We start from the raw sequence: 23,898 nt of genomic DNA, 5'->3' as shown, positions 1-23,898 counted from the left end.
CTATGGGTCTTTACAACCTCCTCTGCATATAGGTGATAGAGCTTTACAGTCTGAAGTGTCACATGTTAACATGACAGACATGCTCACATTGTAAGTGTTGATTTTGCAAGCTGGTAGCAGCTTCTGCTTAGTGTGGAGTGTGGGTGAATTAATTTGCACAGCAAAAACACTGTAGTGACCATATTCTTATGAATATAAGAAGACTTGTGTTGAGTCTTTACACGTTTTAGAACATATATATAAATAATCCATCATGACATATTGGCATATTCAGCGGTGCGCAAATTCAGCTGGCAGAACGTATTAATGAGTGTCATTGAATTAGGCATATTTAATCAAAGATATACAGTATACATTTTTCATGATAAGAAATCATTTAGTATTTGGTTCCCTAATTTGTGAATGGTTGCTAAATTACCTCTCAAAGGTTGTATGTCACAAAGTCTTCAAGGTTACCTTGATAACATCTAAAAATGTCACATCCCCAGTAACTCAGGGCTTTGACAGGGCTTTTAAGTAAATGACTGTCTGCGTGGAGATGTTGTCTGATAGCGTGTCCTCTGAGGCCTGCAGGAGTCTGTGCTGACCTGAGCTGTGTTGGTGCAGCGGAGATGACGGAGCCTCAGATCAATGGTTCAGTGTGTTGGGCATAAAAGGAGCAATGTGCCCCAGAGAGAAGGGCTGTCTGTGCCGCAGCACCACGCAGCTGTGGGCCCCGGGCACCCATCCATGCCCTCTGCTCCGTACACTGTTAGTCTTCCCTCTGTGGCCAAAACATTGCAAGCTGTAAAATCATTTCCAGAGCCAACCGAACCGGAAATATGTCTGTTTCAGAAAAACAATGTCACATATCTTTCGTGAAATGTGTGTTTTAAAATCAAAGTCATTGAAATGTAATAGAAATGGTGATGTCAACGATTGTTGAGAGGAAAAACCAGAGTTTGGAGAGGAAGAGAGCCTGCCAGCTCATGAGTCAGTGACTTTCTAAACTGTGTTTGACTTATGGATCTCCGTTCCTGCGAGCTGCTCCACAAGACCAGTGAGGCAGCATAAGGAGGCTGGGAGATGTAATTCTGTATTCAGGGTTTTCTCCTCCATTTATCATGTGTTTGAAAGTTCAATGATCTCTGAAATCTGTTTGAGTTTTGCAGAAGAGGAAGCAAAGCAGAGGGTTTTCTTGTGACCACAGGGCTTCATGGTCAGCAGCATGCACATTAGAGCCTTTTTAGTCCACTACAAGACATGTACGCTTTTTGATCTTAGATATTAGACACTATGCTGGGCTCTATTTATCTCCTGTGGCAGCGAAATGGAGTGGAAAGTGTTTAAAGGATACTGAAATACTGTATGTGTAAACAGATACGGTTATTTTTTCCTATTTTTTCTAAGATCAAATCCAACTTCACTATGTCAGTCCAAGCATTTCTAGAGTCCATCCCAGTGAGGATGATGTTAAAGGATTCTGTGGCTTACATGCATCACTGTGACAGTGAACTGATCAGTTTCCAGTTTGTAATGTGTGTTTAGTGGTATGGAGGTATGAGTCTAATATGAGAGTGCACTGACATACTGGAGAATAATCAACATCTATCCAAAAACCTACAAATACCTCCTTGAAACGGTGAACAATGATGAATAATTCCTCAGAGAATGATCACCTATAGATGCAGAATATCTCAGATCTAGTGAGTGTTTCAACATAGGCTAGTGTGTTGTGTTGGTCCACAAACTGCATTCTCATGAACCTTGTTGTCAGACACAGAAGGTCTTTGTTCACATTTAAAATTTGCATCCAGAAAATATGCAGGTAGTCCAGTGTACACTTCCTGTTTTACACCTAAACTGCAGACAGACACAGTTAATGACAGGCTGGTGAGTTTATGATCGTTCACAATAACAAGACTAATTATTGGTTTTAAAGCAAAACAGAGCCAAGAAGAGAGCAAATAAGGGATTTACATGTGGAAGGTAGACAGAGACACAACTTCAAAGGATAATATTGTTTCTTTTTGCATCTTTTTTAAAATATTATATTATATTATATTATAATTTACAATGTAATATAATATAATATAAGATAATTCTCCAACTCAAAGTTTCAAATCTCACATAAGCATGGCAACCAAAGACAGCTCTCTGCCACACAGAGTGGGCTACAGAGTTCAACCAAACTGCAGCTATTTATAATTATAATAATATAAATTATTATTATTATTAATATTATTATTATTAATGCTGCACTTTTTGCACACAAAAAGTTGCTAAGTGCTTTACATGAATAAACAAAGATTTTAGGACAAAGTCAAATAAATTCAGTCAATTACAACAATACAGAAAATCTGATGGAATAAACCACCCAACAGTAAAAACCATAACAATAGATAAGAAAAAAGACAAAGAAAATGAAGAAAGAACCCAACTATACATATTAAATAAACAATATTACCAATAAGACATGTTGGCAATCCAACATTGTGCTAGAATTAATAAGGGCTTCTTTAAATAGATATGTTTAAGAATTGATTTATAGAACGTCACTGATTCTCGAGTCTCAGATTGTCCGGCAGTGATTTGTAGAGCGGAGGGGGCCTGACTGCAGAAGCCCGGTCACCTTCGGTATTGAGTCGAGACTTCGAAACAGCCAGGAGAAGCCCAACCCGAGGATCTGAGGCTGCAGTCTGGCTCATAGGGTAGGAGCAAATCTGCAATGTAGCTGGGGGCTGAGCCATGATGGACTTTAAAGGTAATCAGTAGAAACTGACTGGTAACTGGCCACAAGAGGAAGCCAAAATAGATCTGGTATGATCTTGTCTTCTGAAATCTAACAGGCAAGGAACAGCTTTTTGTAACAGCTGAATGTGTGATGCAGTATTTTGTCTCAACCCTGAATACAGCGATTTACAATTATCTAAATGAGATGAAAAAAAAGCTAAATCAGGCCGAGAGAAAAGACCTGAAAATTAAAACGCTTCTCCACTGATAAAAACATGACGACACCACATGAGTGATTTGTTTGTCAAATAATCTTTCAAAGAAGACAATCAGAAAATACGACATATTGTGATGGACTTTTTATGAAATACAAAGCTCTCAATGGTTTGGGGGAAGCTCTTACATCATGTATTCTCTTGTGTGTGTGTGTGTGTGTGTGTGTGTGTGTGTGTGTGTGTGTGTGTGTGTGTGTGTGTGTGTGTGTGTGTGTGTGTGTGCACTTATCAGGGATGGAGCTGCATTTGAGGTTTTTGCTAGTGAATCATCAGACCACATATATTTCCATCCATCAGCGACTCAGTGCACACTGGTCGACAGTTTCCTCAAGTGCAGACTATACCCTGAACAAAATGTCTCAGGACAAAGTGCACCTTGCTAAAAATTCACATCAAACACTTTGCAATTTTGTGAGTGTTGTTTTGTATGCTGACCATTCAACTGTGTCTGTGAGAACACAATGTGCCAGAAAACCAGCTTAGTCAAGAAATATTGAAATTAGGTAGTGTGCTATACAGTCTAGCTACATCTGAGTAACTGGATCAAAAAAATTCAAAGACAAAAATAAGAGTTAGGCCTTTCTTACTTAGCCTGTAATTGAGAAACATGAGCACATTCCATTTGGTTGCTTAACCTAAAAAATCCTATACGTTCAAAAGTAAAAAATGCAGCACGCCAAAAAGTAGCTGTAAAACGTTTTATTTTATCAATCATCAAGTGTTTTTCAGAGCATGACAGTTGTTAGCAATGTGGCAAACACACAAGACAATCAAGTGAAGATCCCTTCCAACCGAGGTATGTAGCAGATTAAGATCAAAATATCGTTATAAGAAAAGGTTAAGAATAAAACCATCATTAAGGCCGGTGTGAATCATAGCATCGAGCCTTTAATTCCAAGACATCTGGCTTTGGGAAGTGCAAGTTGGAATATCACCTCCTCTGATGAGGTCTCCTTTTTCAAAGGGAGTGAAACGAAGGGCAGATGGTAAAATGTCTGCACCTCATGGTCCTAATGTTTTCTTTTGATTGCTCTTCAGTGCTCAGAGACCGAAACAGGCCTTCGTGGCTCTTTTTGGTTTGTGCCATATGTAGACTCACTGCAAGGGCAGATCCCATGTAGACTTTATCTGTAGAGCTGCAATTTTTGAAATGGCCATTTGAAATCTTTTGTTTAAATGGATTTTTAAAGCTCTTGCACTTGTAGGATTGATTTCATTGATTACATCGCTATGTCCACATATGAAGTTATATTTTGAAGAAGGGACACAACATGAAAGTTAAGGCTTCCGGAAATATTAAAGCGATGGTCTCTGAGGGAGAGGGGTCTTCTGTAAGAGAACACACAAGGATATTTACAAATCTCTTGGGGCAAACTCTTCAGTAACCTCATTAGGCGGGAACTGCATAGTTATAATACTGTCCATACGTATAATGCCATAACTAAAACACTTGTTAATTGTGCAGTTATCTTTATAAATGGACAGATGTTTGATGATATAGAGACCAGGACCAGACCTAAACAATACTGACCTGTTTGAAAACCTTTAATATTTATATACCTAATGCTTATACTATACACTATAACTTCATGCATTGTAACTTAATTTAATTGACATATAGAAGATATATGGCTGATTGTATTAGCTATTGTAGTTAAAGTATAATATGCTTATATATTGAGTATTTTTGTATCTACATTAAAAACAACCAGAGTTGACCAAAGTGCTGTACATGTACATATACATATACATACACATACACATATACATATAAATATACATATAAATATAAATATACATGTACATATACATATACATATACATACACATATACATATACATATAAATATACATATGCATATACAGTATATATATTTTATATGATGTTGATTATGGTCCCATGCTATTTTTCATACAATCTTCTGTCTGTGATGAATATGAAATATTTGTTTTCTTTTGGTGCCTCATGATGCCCCTTCATAGTGAAGATGTTGTGTGAGTTCATGTTAGGGAGCTGTTTTTGTTATTGTTGTGATGACCAGATGTGGGCAGGGGTTCTGAAGCTCCGGATGACACGGCTGGTTTCCTGTGCAGCTGTAAGGGAGCCGTGCTGCCATCTGCAATCATTGAAGCTGTCTGGGCAGCACATGCATGGTGGAGCTTGACAGGTGGGTTCCCTTCTGACCCCTAGCATGTAGGATAGGGCTACAGATGGCAAAGGAATTCAAATGCTGATAATTTGACTCTCCAAAATAAATAGAAAATATCAGCACTTGGGCATCTCTAAGACGTCTGGTTGATGGTACAATATGAAAGATGCTCCAGTGGTTACAAACCTTGACAAGATTAATGTTAATCTTTTTAATATTACCATGAATTTAAAAACATTCGTGACCTGTTTAATAAAGAGTCAAGAGTGAAATTGTATATGAAACCCAAAGGAAGTACCCTGATCTTTATTCTTATAAGTCAAGGGCCTCCTTTGAAGGATTAAGATTTTTTTTTTTTTTTATATAATGTCGCCAATCATTTTGAATGAGCCCCACCTTCTGTCTTTGTTTAAAACCCTTAAACCCTCTACAAACACATCACGGTTTTACTCCGTTTTGATTCTGCAGGGGTTGCAGTTGAAATTTTAGCCCTAGCACCTTCCACTGGCACAAAAAAGGTCATGTGGTGCTGGAACAAATGAAGAGAAGGAATCTGACAGCGAAGAGACAGGATGCTGCAGCTCTCCTCTGAGTCTTTTCAAAACCAATGTAAATCACTTGGACGGGCCCACTTTATCATTTCATGCCAGACTTTGTCACATAGGGAGGAACCTTTTTTTGGAATGTGACTGTTTTTCATAAACAGATGGACTAAGCGCTAAATGGTGGTAGCGAGAATTATAGAAAGAAATTTGATATTTTCTCAGGTGCTGCTGAACAACACAGCTCTTTTATGGGTTATTCAGCATGGATAAATACTCAAGGGGAGTTAATAAACTGTCGAGATGAAGCTATTCAAGGGGGGCACGGTGGCTCAGTGGAGAGTGCAGCAGATTTACTCAACAATCTTCCCAGCTGCCTTCACCATGTACTCCAGAGGTGTATGCAAGCTCAAATAGTTTTTAACTAAATATATCATGAAATAAATATTTGCTTGACTACATTGTGTAAAATGTATGAATAAACTAGAAATTCGTTTTTTAAATATTAAGGAAATCTTCCAATTCTTCTTCAGTTATTAAATCAGTTAAGGAAAAGTTCATTTTCATGTTTCATTCTTCTTCCACAGGAACGCCTTCTTTTTCCCATCAGCGTTATTCATTGATGACTTGCATAACCAGTGATGCCGGTAACGCGCTACTTAGTAACGCGTTACTCTAATCTGACCACTTTTTTCAGTAACGAGTAATCTAACGCGTTACTATTTCCAAACCAGTAATCAGATTAAAAGTACTTGTCCAAGTCACCTTGCGTTACTATTTCGGTATTTGTGGTTAACCCGCTGGGCACGTCCTGCGGCTGGGGGAGCAGTCGCCCCGTCGCCCTCCTCACCACGCCGCCGGAGGCTCGGTGTACTGCACGCCTCGACGTTTTTTTACGGGGGGAGGTGCTCATCCGCGGTGCGGGGGCTTTCCTTCTAGTATGCCGCGGGGCGGTGTCCGTCGGCGCTGCGGAAGGCGGAGACCGGTTGGAGGGGACCGGGTACGGCGGTCGGCGGGAGCGACTCTGGACGCGTGTCGGTCCCGTCAGATCACCTCAGCTACAGCGCCCGTTGGGGGAACCCTCCGTTCGCGCGGGGGGGGGGGGGGGCGGGGGGGGGGGGGGGGGGGGGACCTCCGGCGGTGTCTAATAAAGTTAGTGTTGGCAAAACCGGTTGTCATTTTTATGTTGAGGCGGCGGGGGTGTTGTCGGCAGCTGCTGAATGTAACTAATAAAGTAACTTGTAATCTAACTTAGTTACTTTTAAAATCAAGTAACTTGTAAAGTAACTAAGTTACTTTTTCAAAGTAACTATGGCAACACTGTGCATAACATATGTAGTTACACATGAACAAATAATGAACCGACAACCCAATGTTCCAACTGTAGCTAAGAACTGTAAAGCCACATTCAAGGCTGCAGTTTGTAGCTTGTGAGTCTGGCGTGTTTATATGCAGTGCAACGAATTGTTTTGCTCATCATATGGTTTATTTATGTTTTTACTGTCCATCAATGTTTAATGTTAATGAGATATCCTTGTAACCTACTCAGATGGGCTTTGTTTCAGCCTTCTGGCTGCTTTCAGACAGATTGGGTTGTCAGGAAAGTGAAGAATTAATTCACTGCACGCTTCAAAAAAAACATTTAATAATGAAATTGAAAATGTTTAGTCTCGGAGGACATCAAATAGTACCACCTGAAAACAGTCTGAACAGCTGGATAGAAAAACACTGATCCATAACAAACGGCTGTTGAATCTGATTTCTGTGACACGACGTAGCTGCATCTCCCTCCACACACGACATGAAGGGCTCACAAATTAAAAAGTGTCGCAGCAGATTGCAGGTGGTCGGGTTCATCCTTCATCAATATGCACCATGCATGGGCTACTACAGTTTGGAGATTTTCACCGACTCTATTAGACTGGCAGTATAATGGCAAATCTCCTTTTTTTAAAGAAAGGGATGTGTAATTCACACATCTGCAGCTAATAGTTTCTCTTTATACTTGTAGAATTCATTTAATATTCTTCTTATGCAGCACAGTTGTCAATCCCAGCCCCTCCCTTATACTGGGTGTTGCCCGAGGACTTCAAATCACCTGTAAGCTAGAGATGCTGTTTTTACTTCACTGGTTGCTCAACCAATATTTCTTCTGCAGTGGAAAAAAAAGCACCATCTCATGAATGCTGGCTGGAGGATGTAATGGCACATCAGTTAAAGTAAACCATTCATGGCTGAGCCAAAAACTTTTACAAGATCATTAAGAAACCTAACCTTTTTTTCCCCAACAAAGTACCCGTTTCCATATTTTAGATAGAACTAAAAGTAAAATCATTATCCAGTTTGCCAGTCAAATCTGGAATCATACTATATGGATGTAAGTTTCCTATTCCCTCAAAGTAAATATCATGTTCAGTTCAGAATTTCGCAAATCGGTCTAAAGACTCTGCAGTGTCCTTCAGTATGAATGTGTGCATCTGTCTCTTTGTGTTTGCTGTGTGGCGCACTACCCACTTGTGCTTCCCTGCCTTCCACCCACTGCCTGCTGAGAAAGAAAACATGTGCAGGTGAGGAGGGAGATGAGGTGGATGAAATAATTATGATATTCCATCCTGTTTAAAAACATCACCGTAAGCGGCACATCCCCAACAACATGCAGTGGTCACGCTGTCCTTGATTAGCAACCTGCAGGTAATAGCAAATGCCAGCAGAATTACAAAAAGTCCAAAGCATCTCTCATAGATTGTCCAATCAGCTCTGATATTTAGGAAACATGGAAACAAGCTGTCCTGAAGCTGAGTGAAAGATGGATTAAATGTGTAATAACACAGTAGATGAGCGTGACTGGTATTTATGTGGTTTCAGCGGTTTCTGTTGTCCGCAGTGCGTCCACTGTCCTGCCAGGGGAGTGTTTGCCTGGAGCCAAAGAAATCCTGTTTTCATCCTGAGTCATAAACAGACAATTAGTTCCAAATACAGCATCACTAAAATGGATGCTATAGTTTTGTGGCATAACATTTTACAACAAATTAGTATTGAACTTTATTGGAGGACATGACAGCTCTCCAAAAGTGAAGACAAGACATCTTGATCCGCCCCTGGTGGCTGGCTGCTATAGTGGATCAGAAATGGATCCAAGTACACATTAAATAAATGTTTCTTTAAAGACAGTGTCGGTTATTTTTTAGGTTTCTTATCACATTCATTCAGTAGTTTTTTTTCCAGTTAGTTTGGTTTTCATGGTTAACAGTTGAGACTGACTTGTGATTGTTGGAGTGAAATTATCAGCGAGACCTCGATGCCACGGCTCCACACCATAGTTCCTACTGTGCAGACTCTGGCTCCTAATGAGGGCAAGATGGCGGTAGCCATATACAGGATATTCTAGCTTCATATGTTTTGGGGAAGTGAAGATGCATCGTCCATCTTGATGTACAATCTATGGGTTGAATGTTTCAAGCCTCTGGGTGTGGTGATGTGTTGACAGAGTTGTGCTGCACCCGTAACCACACCCAACGATGACAGTTTAAAACAGGTGAGTGGGTGAAATATATTAATACTTATATACTAAAGACTTTAAGGCCCCAATAATAATAGAATGTATGTTCCACCTTGACGCCACCTTTTGTCAGAATCCCAAATGGTAACTGTGGCAGGCACAACTGACCTGACCTTAAGATGTTGTAATATAGGTAAATACTTCAAATATTTATATTTGGTGGCTTAAATAGCATTGAGCATTTTTTATATTGTCCAGAGTAAAACAGGAATAATTCTACTTCAATTAACGTATATCCTTGAAGTAGAAGTGCTATAAATGACCCCTGACAACCACAAAGCAACAAACCTGCTGTATATTTTCAGTTCAATAAGCCCTTTAAAGTGATAAGAATAATGTGATGAAATGGTAAAAATGTAATATATTTCTTATTATAACTTGCCTGGGGGGGAAAGAATCACACATGGACAGGTCAGTGCAGATTGCAGGTTGAACATCAACGAAAAACACAGAATAAATGCGTGAACAAGGATGAGCAAAGTACATACACCATATGTATATATATATACATATATACACATATATATATACATATATATATATATATAGTGTATCTATATCTCTATTAAAAATACATATGGTGTATGTACTTTGCTCATCCTTGTTCCTTGTTCACAGAGGAAGATGATGTTCTCTTACTCATGTCTCTCCACTTAGGCTACTGCCTATCGATGCTCCAATCTCGCTCTGACTAGCAAAAGAGGGAGAAGGACCTTGAGGCGTGCACCCACGCAGTCTTGTTCAATAGCACAGAGTTATAAAACAGCCCCCACTAAGTTACACACTTAGAAGTTGTGAGCTACAACAAACACCAGTGCTGGCTGGAATAACAACCTGTTGTTTCATGGCTTTGCAGCACAACGTTATTAATTCCAATAAGGCACAGAACATGTGTGTGTTTCCAAACCATAATAAAGAAATGTTGTACAACAACTCTGAAACAGTTTACAGTTCTTTTCCGTTACTAGTTAGCTAGAACACTCCTATGATACTAAAACAAACACAAAAATCTAACAGGAACTATTAAGAAATGTAGAAATTTATGCAATAAAATTATAGAGAGCTGGGAAGCAACACATTTCTCACTTTGTGTTTCTTAATTTTTTGGGTCTTGTTTTGTTCTGGATCTTCAATTTTCAGAGCCTCAATGTTCTGATCTCAATAAGCCTGGGGAAATAACTGAGGAGACACCAATTCATTTTTATGTACACATCTGAAAGAAAGTATTTTATAGCATTTTTAAATTACAAAAATACCAAACACTTTTGACACAAAATATGTCATAAATACTTCCCATCCATGTGCAATGCAGATTCTTCAGCTCAGTGCAGCAGAGCTCACTGAATGGATTTGCAGTTGGGTTGACTGGGCCCCAGGATGTTAGTTTTCCCTTCATTTTGTCATCCATGTGTAGATTAGAAGCTACGTTCCTTCCACCTCCTCTGGAGTGAGAACAGTTTTCCGTCACTTGGATCTGACCTGACCCTGGTTTTACTGAGTTGTATTCAGTGTTGAGTAAGTTGATTTAACGTTTTTATCAATTTACGCATTACTTGTCGATGGAGCTTCCTCAAAGGTGCTTTAAAACACCTCCACAACCACACATCAAATATTCATTATTTAATACAGGCAGAAACAGAAAAATCATTAACCTTAGATTTCAACAGGCTGCTACTTGGAGTATTTACTGATCATTAACAGCAAGCTTTACCAGAGGGCCCATAAACTGGTCCACCATTGACCTCTGAACAAAACTACCTGATTCCTGAATGTATCCTGTAGCTCAAGTTCCTAATAAATAAATAAAATGATCAGGGGCCATATTTCTACTGGTTTGATAGAGGCTAACTGCCTGCCAGCACCTTCAGACACACTTTCTGCAAATAGTTTAAACAAAGCATTATGGGGAGTTGTATTCCTTTACTCTACTCATGAATGGAAAAGTAATCTTATTACAGTAACAATAGCCTTGTACATTGCCCAGCACTGGTGGTATGTTTGTTAAACTTGCAATTACTGACTTTCTAGACAATATATAGCTTATGAATACAACACTGGAATCTGGTCACTTCAGCTGCTATAAAGAGGAAATGGTGTGAACATTTTGTATCATGATTATAGTGATCAAAATGATCACGGTTTTCATTTTCGTGGTATTGTAAAAAAAATTGAAACAGTTCAAAATGTATGGATGCACGAACTGAAGTAATTTCATGAATTTTATAAATGTAACTAATACATTCATATCGATACAAATAATATGAAGCACCAGCCCTATATCAAATGTACACCAAACATTGATGAAGGAAGAACAGCTTTAGCTTCCTCAACAAAAAACAACACAGCCATTATTAACAAAGTATATGCTTGTAAGATCAATACAAATATTATTGATGACATATCAAATAACACCACAGTACAAGCAGAGCAGAGTAATGAGGAGAAGGTCAATAACATTTTGTGTTAAGTACGGACGACACACTGACATGTCTCTGGACCAAATATCAGCGTTAGTTAAATGCATGCAATTGGATGACAGTGGATGCTAACAGTTGTTAGCTATGTTCAGAGCAAAAGCAATTCAGGCTGTTACAGCAACAACCAAATCACCACGGTAATTATGGTCATTAAATGGTATCACTAACCATCAGGGAAAGCAGCACGGTACACTGTCAAACTAGTGACGTTTGATTCCATTTTAGCAAAAACACAAAGTAGCTGACTCACAATAAGCCTCTGAGGCCCCAGGAGTTCTGGTTATCCATTCATTGGACATATAGGCCTGCCATACTAATGAAATTACATTGTCTTATCATGCAGTGCTAACAGTGTTGTGTGACCTTTTGTGTTTTGTATAGAGGCTTTGGGTAATTACTGTACAGCTTTATCACACATAAAGCCCCCGCTTTTGTGAGGCACTGACACGTTTTAACACAATCAACAACAGAAACCCCTGATCAGTGAATTAATTATATCAAACCCAGCGTGCCTTTCAAAATAATAGGCCACCTTGTCTATCTCACAGGCACAATGGGGAACTGATACCTCCCCATTATTGCTCTCCACACAGGAGTTCCCGTCATTTGTGCTTGGAGCCGTGCTGCGGCACAGGGCGCGCTGGCCTTTGTGCCAGTAAATCCCATCAACTCTGTATGCTGAGGTGAGGGGGGCTAGGGCCGTGTGTTGTTAAAAGACCCGGACTGAAGTGATGAAATCAAAGGGATTGTGCCACCCTGACGACACTGGAGGAAATAACAGCCTCTCTGATGTAGTTGCAGGGCTCTTTAAATATTGCATTAAAAAAGCAGGAGAGAGGGAAGCTGGCCTTCAAGATGCCGTGTTTTCACTCTGCTCACCAACAATGTAAAATTAATGGTGGTGACGGTGTTATCTCATGTTGTTGCCTTATTTCATGACAACCATCCCTGACACATGAGGCCAAATGCAGCTGCTGTGGAAACACTGAAGGATTGTGTCACCTTGTCGGCATTTCCCCTGCATGTGTATTTATGTTGACAACTTGTTGACGGACAGGGAAAATTTTGCAGTACTGACACCAGCTTTTGTGTTTTGTTGTCTGGCTTTACGCATTCACCCCCCCCGGAACACGCTGACTGTACGCGTGCATGTGCGTCTTCCTCCTCCTGGCTCCCTGCATCTGACAGCGTCCCTCCCTCTTTCTCTCTCTCTCTCCCCCTCTCTCTGTCTCTCTCACCTCCTCCTCCTCCCTCTGTCATTAGGCGTTACGCCGGCTCTACACACCGACACACTCGCTTCCCCTTAAACCCTGAGAATAAACACGGAGCGGCGGCAGGAGCAGGACTAACCTCCCCCCCCCCCCCCCCTCGGTGCGCACCATCCATGGTCCTCTCCTGCGAGCCTGTCTGACAGGAGGGTATGTTGAAATATTCCTATTTTCTTCCTCCCCTGTCAGTTTGCTGCTGTCGGAACAAGCGCAGCATCGACTGTGTCCAACGATTTGTTGAATGTGGGGTTTTAATTGTCGAGGTATTTCTCTTTTGTACGCGCAATAATTCGTCCCTGATTGCGGCGCGTTTATATTATTCCCTCTGTACGTTTGGCTGCTGCAGTGAGCGGAGCTTGTACGTGTTCGAGCTGCAGCCCTTCAACACACCATCATTTTAAAATCGCGCACGGACTTTGCCCTCTTGCTTGCCGACCTCTACCGGGGGAGGACTCACATTGTGGGACTGGAGCAGGCGCGAGTTGTGGCGTGGTTGTGTGGCCCAGTGGCTCCAGTGGCTCCAGTCAGGGTTTGACAGCAAAGATCTGGAGACCTGCAGCCAGGCGGTCAGCGCTCCTCCTGCTCCCTCTCTGCCTGTAGCACTTACAAACAGGATCTTATCTCTACACAAGCAACACTTTCATCTGGGAATTCCCAGGTGCCTCAAAGTTGTGATTTTAGATATCATCTGTTTGGTGTCTATGGGTGTGTGTGTGTGGGTGTGGGTGTGTGTCAGACTGCTGTCAGGGCAAACTGGATGCCATTAGCCTAGTCACTGTATTCACACACACCCATCACTGTAATTATGCAACGGCCCCACTGACTGATACACACCAACATGAGAACTTGCACAATGCTGCCATCGTCACACCCTCTCTCCGGCAGCACCTCTGGCACAAAGTGGTCGAGCTTTGCTTTTGTCCAAAACACAAGTTGATTTGTAGGTTATGTTTTTTTTTTTTAAACTCACCGTGACTCAGGCTGTCGGTGTAAAGGTTTTGAAAATGCAGACTTCAGCTGAGGACTGTGGAGTTATTTAGCTGGAGAGGTGAAGCAGCACTGTTGTTGTTTTTTCTCCTGCATGCTCAGACAGGTTCATGTATGGAAATGGCTTCACCTTTGCTCCCCTCCCTGCTTTCCATTAGTTTTGTGGAATTACATACAGCACTGAAGAGCAATGTGTCAGTCAACTTCAGGAGGCTTTGCTACGACTGTTCTCTGTGGCTGTGCATCAAGTTTACCCCAATTTTATTTCAACCTTAAATGTCTCTATATCTTCTGTCAGCCATGCATTGAATTCCAAATCTTCCCTGACATTCTGTGGAGGGGCTGTATGTGAATACGCAAAGCTTCAAGTCAGTTGTTAAGGACATTCTCTGGAGTTTCTCCAGCAAGTCCCCTAATAATGTCCGAATTAACCCATGTGAGAATATATCCTATATTTTTTCGCATGCATGCTCAGAAAGGTCCATCTATGGAAATGGTTTCACCTTTGCTCCCCTCCTGGCTACAGCAAGGATACATCCTCTGGAGGCCGCAAGTGAGTGGGCGCGTTGATTACGTTTCTAACACACGGCAGATGCAATACTGTAAAACACAAAAAGGAGACAAATCTCAGGCTGAAGAAGTGAAGCCATGCAAAGAGACGACACAGACAAAGATGTCAATTTGGATAAACAACACGATTTAGTAGTGTTTTGGTTATAAATACAAACACTAATGCAATGTGCTGCTAACAAGAACACATCATCTCTGCAGCGAAATGTAAACGCCAGTTATGTCCTGCTTCCTGGATGCTGCACCACGGTCCGGAAATTTCTCTCGTGTCGTCTCCTGAGGATGTGAAAGGCAAACTTAGGAGAAAGTCCAGACGAAACATTCTCCGGAGTTCGTGCTGTTGAGTTCCAGCAAAGTCCTACAAAGAGTTATCCTTAAAATGGCTTCTGACATGTCTGACTCTTAAAACAGCCGACCATGACACATTTGTATTTGTTTGTTAAGGTGCTAGCATTGGCTCAGCACCTCTGCAGCGTACTGGCCCTCGATCTGTGGGCTCGCGATATTTGGTCACACTCTTCGTCCAGGGGACACACGTTGTGGGCCTCAGCTGCCAGACCTGCTGTCATGCTGCATCAGTGTCGTCAGCATAGGACACACTCCTGAGCCTGCTGTGTCAGCGAGCGTCCCCGCTGAGTATGACCTGATGCTTCTTCCCCCTCCTAACAGCCAGGAAGCCATTACATCATCACAGCACGAGCATCAGTTTCCCCCCCACTGTTTGCTCATCAGTGCTTCGGCAAAAATTTGCCATCCCACAGAGTTCAGACACACTGAAGTGAATCAGAGTAAAAGATTCTGTACGGCTTCATTCATTGTAGTCTAGCCTATGCTCTATGAACACCAAGTCTCGCTGCTGTAGCGTGTATATGTTAGTGTTTGTGCGTGAATTCTGATGCCCCAGGGTGCTGCAGGGATTTCAGAGCCCAGCATGCTGCCTACCACCATTTGCAATTCAAATGAGCATGCATGAGGCTTCTATTGAAGCTGAGCAGCCCTCCTCTCCTCTGTGTCTCATTGGAGCCAATCACTCCCTGTACTTGCAAGTTGACTCACCATTTCTTATTGACTTTTCTGCCGAAAAATCCGAGCAGTTGTTGCTTTCCCCTCATGACACAGGACCAGAGGAGAAGCATATTTTCAAATGGCCATCTTAGTTCATTTTGTATGTATTGCTACAGTATCTTGTCATTGGCATGGAATAATGCAAATATGTGTCGGGTGACCCTGATGTTGTACAGGCACTGTGTGTGTGTGTGCGTGTGTGTGTGTCTGCGTGCGCGTCTGCATATGCTGCTGTCAGAGCTGAATGTTCTTTGACCCGACATGTTTTCGTAGCTTGGTGACCGTGGTCCCATCTCTTCCGGTCTGCTGAACTCCACTCGAGTCACCAAAAAATGACGCACACAAAGAAACACACACACACACACATACTTTTTTACTAATGTGGACTTTCACTGATACAATGCATTCCCTATCTCCTTACCCCAGGCATTACCCTTTTTTAAACAAAATTATGTTTGCCTTTATTTCACAGTCAGTTGTTTTTTCCTCTTTTAAATCGTACTTGGGATATTCTCCAGTTGTGCTATGTCCTATAATGGGAAAGTATGTAGTTTAAAAACGCGAATAGGTAATGATGTCTGATCTACTGAGCGGGCCACAAGGCTTTCATCGTACTGCCATACAAGCCAGTAGCCATTCAGATTTACCTTTAGCCTCAGGTTCGGCCTGTATCATTTATTACAAGGGTGAAACACATGATGATGCTATTGTGCACAGCTGAGGTTCAATCCTCTGATGCCATGAACCTGTTTTACTGTATTAGAACACAACTACTCTTACCACCAGCAACCACGGGTCTTGCTGGATGCAAGACTGAAATCTTTGAGGGGTTGATTTGCTGCTGCACCACAGAGAGCAAACTACAATGGCTAACATATCCTGACTGTTAACTGCTATTATAAGTACAGCTTCAGATATGCTGGATCTTACATTTACCATAATGCAACTGAGTTGTTCTTTTTTTCGGATCTTCCCTTCCCGGTGAATGCCCTCATCTCAGTCCACGATTACACCATGTGGTGACAGGGCTTTTTTCAGGTGCGTCTCCTTCTCCACCATGGCTCGAGGGATGCTCTCCTCGTTGCTGTCGTCCGGGCTCATTGCTGGGCTGTATCCAGGGGAGGTGGTGCTGTACGTGGAGCCTTTAGCACTGGCTGTGAAGTACATGGGAGATGTGGCTGGATGGATGCTTGGATGAGGCTGGGGAGCAAGTTGGGAAAGGATATCTTAAACCCTTAAACCAGCACAGAGTTCAAAATATAACCTATCTTCTGAATGATACAAGTAGAGAAGGACTTCCCGAGGGTTTGTCATGGACCACACATGTATCATATTAAATATAAACTTTCCAAAACCAAATGGATTGTTTACACAGCATACCTCATACCTGAAAGCTGATCACTTGCGAGCGGCCCTGTGATATTGATTGTTGCTTGATACAGCTGTAATCGCCGCTCTCCAGTGGCCCAGTGCACTGCAGCTTTATGTTTGTTTACCCGATGAACAGAGACCTAATCTTCTTCTGTTTCACACGCTCCCTTTTCATGAGCTTTGTTTAGAATGACCAAAAGAGGATCACACAACATTACAGCAGCTCAGTCCAGCGACAGTTCTCATTGTGGCCGATGTGCTTTTGTTTTGTGTGAATTGTGCTGAGCCTCGTAGGGATGCTGCAGCCACTGCAGTCCTGTCAAAATCTTGTTACTGTGCGGGCTCAAACATCATATTGCCTCTCTGCTTCAATAGTGAGTGGGGCCACTGCCAGCGGCAATGTCCACAGTTATCTGGTCCACCTCCCTCCTTCTACTGAGGATCTCTTCCCAAACCAGTTGCAATCCTGTTGCCGTCTGTCTGATCAGGGCTTTATTTTTAGCTTTGGTTTTTACTCACACAGCTTTGGGCGATTTGTTGCCTTCCTCACATTGCATCATTCCGTCTGCACTCGGTTGTGAGAGGAGAGAAAGAGAAGCCATTCGTTTGCCATGAGACTGTTTTATTACACTGTTCTGCTTCCCACTTTGAGTCGTAAAGCTTTCACATGATGGGAAGCATCACTTTGTCCTTTCCGAAGGGGAGTCACAGAGCTTTTTCCACGAGCAGCGGCTCGGCTTGCCTCAGCCTCATGATAACAGTGAGTCAGCAGGTTCTCTCTTTCTTCCTCCCTCCTTTGCATACCTACACTGGTCTCCCTCGCTCCCTCTTGCTTTCTGGATTCTTTGAACAAATCCCTTGACTCTCACGGATGAGACCCATCATGTTGTTGTCTGGCTTTGATCTGATGCAGGGATACCCATAGTGCCACTCTTCTTTCTTTTCTTTTTTTGCTCCCCACAGAAAAAGCAGAATCTATATTTCAGGCAAAGTTGGTTCATGTGGGGAAAGAGAACACTTCTTTTCAGGCTGTTGTGGAAATACTGCTATTCTGCTGCAGTCTTCCAAAAAACCAAGCCAGCAGCTATTGTTTTCTTTTGGCCACTTAGCATTGAGCAGCATTAATTAGAGCCTCTGCGTTCAACAGTTGTGGAGGAGGCTAATTCCATTGTTGATCTGTGCCCATTTCCCCGTTGATTACAGTGTGCAATTGGCAGAGTCTCTCAAATTGGAAAAAGCTGGTGGATTGAGGAAATATTCGTGTGTAAGGTTGATCTTACTGCAGATTGTTTTTAATTACATAAAATAAGACACAAAAATGGGATTTGGAGAGATGGGTCTTGCAGAAAAGCAAAAAAACAACAACAGTACTTCTGCAGGATAAATTGAGTTGCTCAAAATGATTTTTACTGCATGTTGCAGGTAAAATGAAACTGACTCTGGCCTTTCAGGGTGATGCTGCATGTTGAGCGATGACATCTGCTGCTGCTGCTGTGTGGTTAGTATGAAGATTTGTTTTTGGCAATGGTCTGATGAGAACATGCACAAAGTACTCCCAATCCCCTTAGGCCTGTCGTTTGGCTTCAAAACTGGTCAGACAGGTTGGAAGGCAGATCCAGACACAGCCGCAGTCATTGGTTCACACTTTGTGCATTCACTCTAGGTGTGTGTTTGTTTGCTGTTCTCAGTTATGATCTGTGGAAGCACGTGACCCACGTCTTGTTTGTTTACTGTGTGGCTCATGCTTATCAGATGTTGCACCAACTCGTTTGTTGATTTGTCTTGCCACACACACACACACTCACACACACAAACGTACACACACACACACACACACACACACACACACAGACACACACACACACACACACACACACACACACACACAGACACACACACACAGACACACACACACACACACAGACACACGCAGTCTCCATGGCCTTACATTGACTTCAGCTGTGTTTCCACTGCAGGAACTTTCCCCAGGAACCAGGAACCTATGCAGGAACTCTGTTTTCCACCACAGGGACCAGAGTCTGAATTAAGTCCCCTCAAAAAGGGGCTCAGACAACTCACAGTCAATATCTTCAATAGCCCCTAAAATCTGTTTCCTTACTTTATGTTTAGCGTTTTGGGTGTTTTGAAATCCCTTTTGTCCCTAGTGGAAATAATAAATCTCTGAAGACTTTCTTTTAGCTCCTTGAAAAAAGTCCCTGTGTCTAAAAGTGGCTGGAACATTTGTTCGAAACACAGCTTTACATAAATTTCCTCCAACCTTAACCATAAATAAAACATTTTTTGCCTTTACCTTCAAACGTTTTCACCTTTAGATTTAAAATGTGCTCCTTTTTCATGAATAGTAAATAAAATCAGGTTATAAAGACTAAAACCTTGTTTCTATAGATAATCAGTTAGAGGGATAGTTCAGGTATGGTTGCATCATGGTATTTGCTGAGATTAAGGGATCCTGTAAGTGCATTAAATGCTGAAGTTGTTAAAGTACAGTTAGTAAAGTGCTGTGGGGGCGAATGGGAGACAAAGCAGCTACTTGAAGAGTTGAGTCAGAGAGGATGAGGCACTGAAGAATAACAGCGCATATCCAGATCCACTGACAAGGGCCAAACCACAATGGCACGTGTCAAATCACTAGAAGTGTATGGTTACACATAAAAAACCATAGGTGTGGGTGTTTTGATGGGTGCCTTATGCCACTGTGGTCAACCTGCCCTTTAGCAAAATCTTCTATGGTGCATTCACTTGTTGTTCAGAGCACTAGATACTTTTATGTCAGCTCAGAAAACATTTTGGTGCGAGAAACTTTCGGGCCTTTTTTCAGAAAGTGGTGCAAGCCAGTTGTTTGGAAGGTTTGTGATGCAATCCCTTAAACCTCCAGTCTGCATACTGAAGTGTCCTTGGGCAAAAGGTTTCAAACCATTTCAAACCAGCATCCCTAATGGTTGCATTGTCGGTGCTTGAGTTAGTGTGTGTGTATGGATGAGTGCCATGAAGTGTAAAGCGGAATTATCGATTAGACTAAAGGCCTAATAAAGATGGATAAGTGCAGTCTATCTACCATATAAAAATCTGTTGACGAGTCCCATACCTCAAAACATCATCGCTTACTAGTTCAGTTCATTCAGGATTTGACTCTCAGTGCAGATAGTGAGGTTTGTTAGCGCGAATATACACTTTCATCTGCACTTTCATGCAATCATAACAGCGCCTAAAAATACTTTCCGCCTACAAATACTTGAATTTCATTCAAAAAGTATAACACTTGAGGGTACAGATATAAACATCATCCATTATCTATACTGCCTATCCATTGAGGGTGGATGGGGAGCTGGAGCCAATCCAAGCTAACGTTGGGGCGAGAGGCGGGGCACACCCTGGAAAGCCTAGCAGTGTATCACAGGATCAACACCAGTATTGCCTCCAAGTGAACCGTGTTAACTCGCATTCATACCTATAAGTCTCCAATTAGATTATCCTCTATCTGCATGAGGATACAAACAGAAAGACCCCAGTCGTACAGGTTTTCAAACCAGGAACCTTCCTGTTGCATTTATGTTGGTCGTAGCTGAATCATCTGCTGGTCTGGTGCTCCTCTCACTGCCTTGTTTCTCAGTGAGCTAATCTGTGTCCTCACCTCATTAATAAGGCTGTTGATTTATAATCCGAGCAGGTGCTCTCCTCCGCAGCCGGTCTCTTTGAAGCCATACACTGGTGTTGCTACAGCAATGTCACAGTGTGCACCCTGCTCCAGTTTCTGTCAATACTAAAACTTCTACAAATCCCAGTCCTGCTGTTCAGCATAGCAGCAGCGGTTTGTAACAGAAATGTATCGCTGTTGCATTTTGGGGGGGGGGCTGATCCACTGGTGACTGAAACCTTGGTGTGTTTGCGGTTGATCACTCATGCGTGTGTGTGTGTGTGCGGTGTCACGTCCCAGCACACTCTCACTTCTCTCCCTCACCTGCACTCAGAGAAGTTGGAAGGATGGATGGCAACTCTTCAGTAACGGACTCGTTCTCTTGCCGTCAGCAGCTCCCCCTGTGATTGTCAGATGTTTGTGCCACAGGCTTTTTCTCTAATTGTTTCGCAGTTTATTAAGAGCTTTTCACTCGGCTGGTCCTGATCATTCATGGCCTCTCTGTCACGCATTGATTACTTTTTCTGTCTTTTGTTTTGAGGTTGGCAGCGATAATGCGCAGCTCCTTTATAATTCATGCTGTGATTGAAGTCCCTCTGGTTGCAGTTTTCATGCTGCAATCTCAACAGACACTTTTACTCCAGCAGCAGTCAGCGCTGCCAAACACACCACAGTCCACAGATTAAGATGCTTGGTGTTGGCTTCCGGGCTGCCATTCAAAAAGCGACACACTGTTGTCCGCAGCAGTAGCGGCGGTGCTTGGCAAGTGACCGATTCTGCTCAGAAATGTTGAAAAGACAAGTGGCTGGGCGGCATTGAAAACCTTTACAGCCTCCTTCTTTCTCTGTGCCTGTCGCTGTCTATACCTAAACAAATACTCAGCTCCTTCTTTAGCATCTTTACAAATCATCTGACACTGACACCAATAACACAGAGAGCTCCAATAGCTTCCTTTCAGCCCCAACACTGATCCTAATAAGGAGATGAATGGCTCTGTACAAACAGTCGAGTTGAGCTGGGGACTGGATGGATGCCCACGGCCTCCCTCTCTCTCTCTCTGCGTGATGTGTGTGAAATCCTGTTTCAGTCTCCTCCCGTCTGCCTCGGGTCCTCTGCTGAGTTCCGTCAGTGGCGAGTTCAGGTGTGGACAGACGCGACAGCTCCCACCCGTTCTGGATTGGTCAAAGTTAGGAGTTCACTACACATGAAAGCCTGAAAATAACACAAGCTTGGTTTGTTTAAGAATAGAGTGGACGTAGGGATGCACCGATTTGACAGTGATATCAGATATTGGTCCATTACTGACTCAAATATCTGGATTGGGTATTGGTTTGTCTTGGGTACAGAAAGTAGTCCAATTTGCCTTAGCAATAAAAAGCCTCTCTCCATTGCCAGCTGTTGTTTTGTGCTTTTTTAAAAGAGACAAGTATCAGTTCTGGCAACGGAATAGCTTTAAAAGTATCTATTTGGCACCTGTATCTGATAAATCCCAAACAATATCCAACCTAATATTGTTGACAATAGGGCAGGTGATATATATGATTCAGTTCTATGTTATACTATGTTTCCATTCCATGTGCATGTGCTACATCATGTGTAGCTGCTCTGCTACTGCTATGTTCTGTATTCTTGAGAAATATCACAGGTTAGACTGTGAACAGGGTGACCTGAGGACCTACTCACCATCTGTGTGTGTTCGATTCATGTGTTGAAATCTGGCTACTTGCCAACATAAAATAAATGTTCCTTTTCAAAATTGATATACCAATATGAGAGGAAATTTGTGAATTCCAATTTGGAAAAAAAAGATTAAATAGAAGTTTGTTCCATATGCTTGTGTATGTGGGTCTAAGATAAAGGTCTGCAACATTGTCACATGAATAATTTATGTGGAATAATTAGATAGAAAAAGTCACCTCTACTGTAAGTTATGTAAATGCAAAACACTTTAATGCAAAAGTAGATAACAGAACTTTTCATAACTCCTTTGCAAGTTTGTTTTAAGTTACACTAGCAATGTGGTAGAGAAACAATAATACTGACCTTCTTTATGAGTAGATGTGGAATATGCTGTATTGTATCATTTAAATGCATATAGGATTATATCTTATAATAAGTATGATGGTGTATAATAAAAAAAGGGATTAATTTGATCCAATTGTCCAGATTAAATCAGCAGGGAAAAGGAAAAGAAAAAGCCTAATTGAATTCTCCAAAAGTCGGAGTGTAGTAATGATACAGATTTATTGACTGTATGGAAATCATGCCACACCCTCAGCTTTTTGTTTTTCATACACAGGGAAAAACTAAATTCGAAGTCACAGCAGTGGATGCTGAAAAAGTTCTGTAAAGATGAACTGTGCAGGAAAGGAGATTTTGTACAAACCTCCAACAGGAGACAAGGCCATTGTTGGAACTAATTTCTGTGCACGAATTGGAAATTGGTGTGCAATAGAAAGCCTGAAAATTATTTAAGCCACTGTCTCAGCTCTTGTTTATTCCTCAGCAGAGAGTGGGAGGCTCTCACCATAAACATTTACCTTGTACATTTGCACATGTTGTGTAACAGATAGGAAAATGTGGGAGTGAAATGGAGCACCGTCCCAACATTTCTGAGATATATGTATTTTTGTTGTTCCTTGGTAGCAGACGGAAGTGCATTTTTTTTTTTAACCAGCTTATCTTCACACTCTACCCTTTAATTCGACACAAAGGCTATAAATTAGCTGTGAAATGTAGCCAAAGAAATAGAAGGCTGTAAAATGTGTAACTGTTTCATTGAATTTGGCATTTTCCTATAATGTGTTTTAGTATTTCACACATTACAAAGGCAGCCCAGGCTAATGTGTGTTTACAGAGAATATACTGCAAGGATGGAGAAGGGCTTCTGGTCACTCACTGTTTAGCCTGAGACCAGAATGGAATTTTTCCTCTACACCTGAGTCATCACCGCTCACCATTACTCAGGTATTTGCTTATGAACCGTGTCATAACAGCAGCCCTATTTTAGCCTCTGGCTGTTTCACGGATTATTTTCATGGCCAGACTGGCCTGCAGCTAAACCGTCTTTTCACAACAACGCAGCCACAATTATTTCTCCCTGCTTTCGCTCAATTGCAGAGACAAGATATTACAGCAGGCAATCCGAAGGATGCAGCCCCTGAATTGAGACTTGAGTTATAGCTGTGCTGTCTTTTGCAATGGTTAATGCCTAACTGTAGATAATTGTGCCACCTACTGCTTATCTTGATGGGCTCAACTTGTTTT

At 41.9% G+C, this 23,898-nt stretch overlaps 1 protein-coding gene across 2 annotated transcripts in view; it reads left to right on the top strand.

Moving 5' to 3' along the window:
• Positions 1-12,796: 12,796 nt before the first annotated feature.
• LOC128454100 (band 4.1-like protein 1) overlaps positions 12,797-23,898 on the top strand; it is a 76,716-nt gene continuing 65,614 nt past the window's right edge. For both annotated transcript variants that reach the window (XM_053437321.1, XM_053437317.1), the window contains exon 1: positions 12,797-13,133. The gene's annotated coding sequence lies outside the window, so the exon portion shown is untranslated. The remainder of the gene's footprint in view (positions 13,134-23,898) is intronic.

This window comes from Pleuronectes platessa, chromosome 2 (genome assembly GCF_947347685.1).
Source record: "Pleuronectes platessa chromosome 2, fPlePla1.1, whole genome shotgun sequence".
NCBI classification, from domain to species: Eukaryota; Metazoa; Chordata; class Actinopteri; order Pleuronectiformes; family Pleuronectidae; genus Pleuronectes; species Pleuronectes platessa.
Note: the sequence above shows the minus strand (reverse complement) of the source record. Positions and strands in the feature narration are given on the sequence as shown.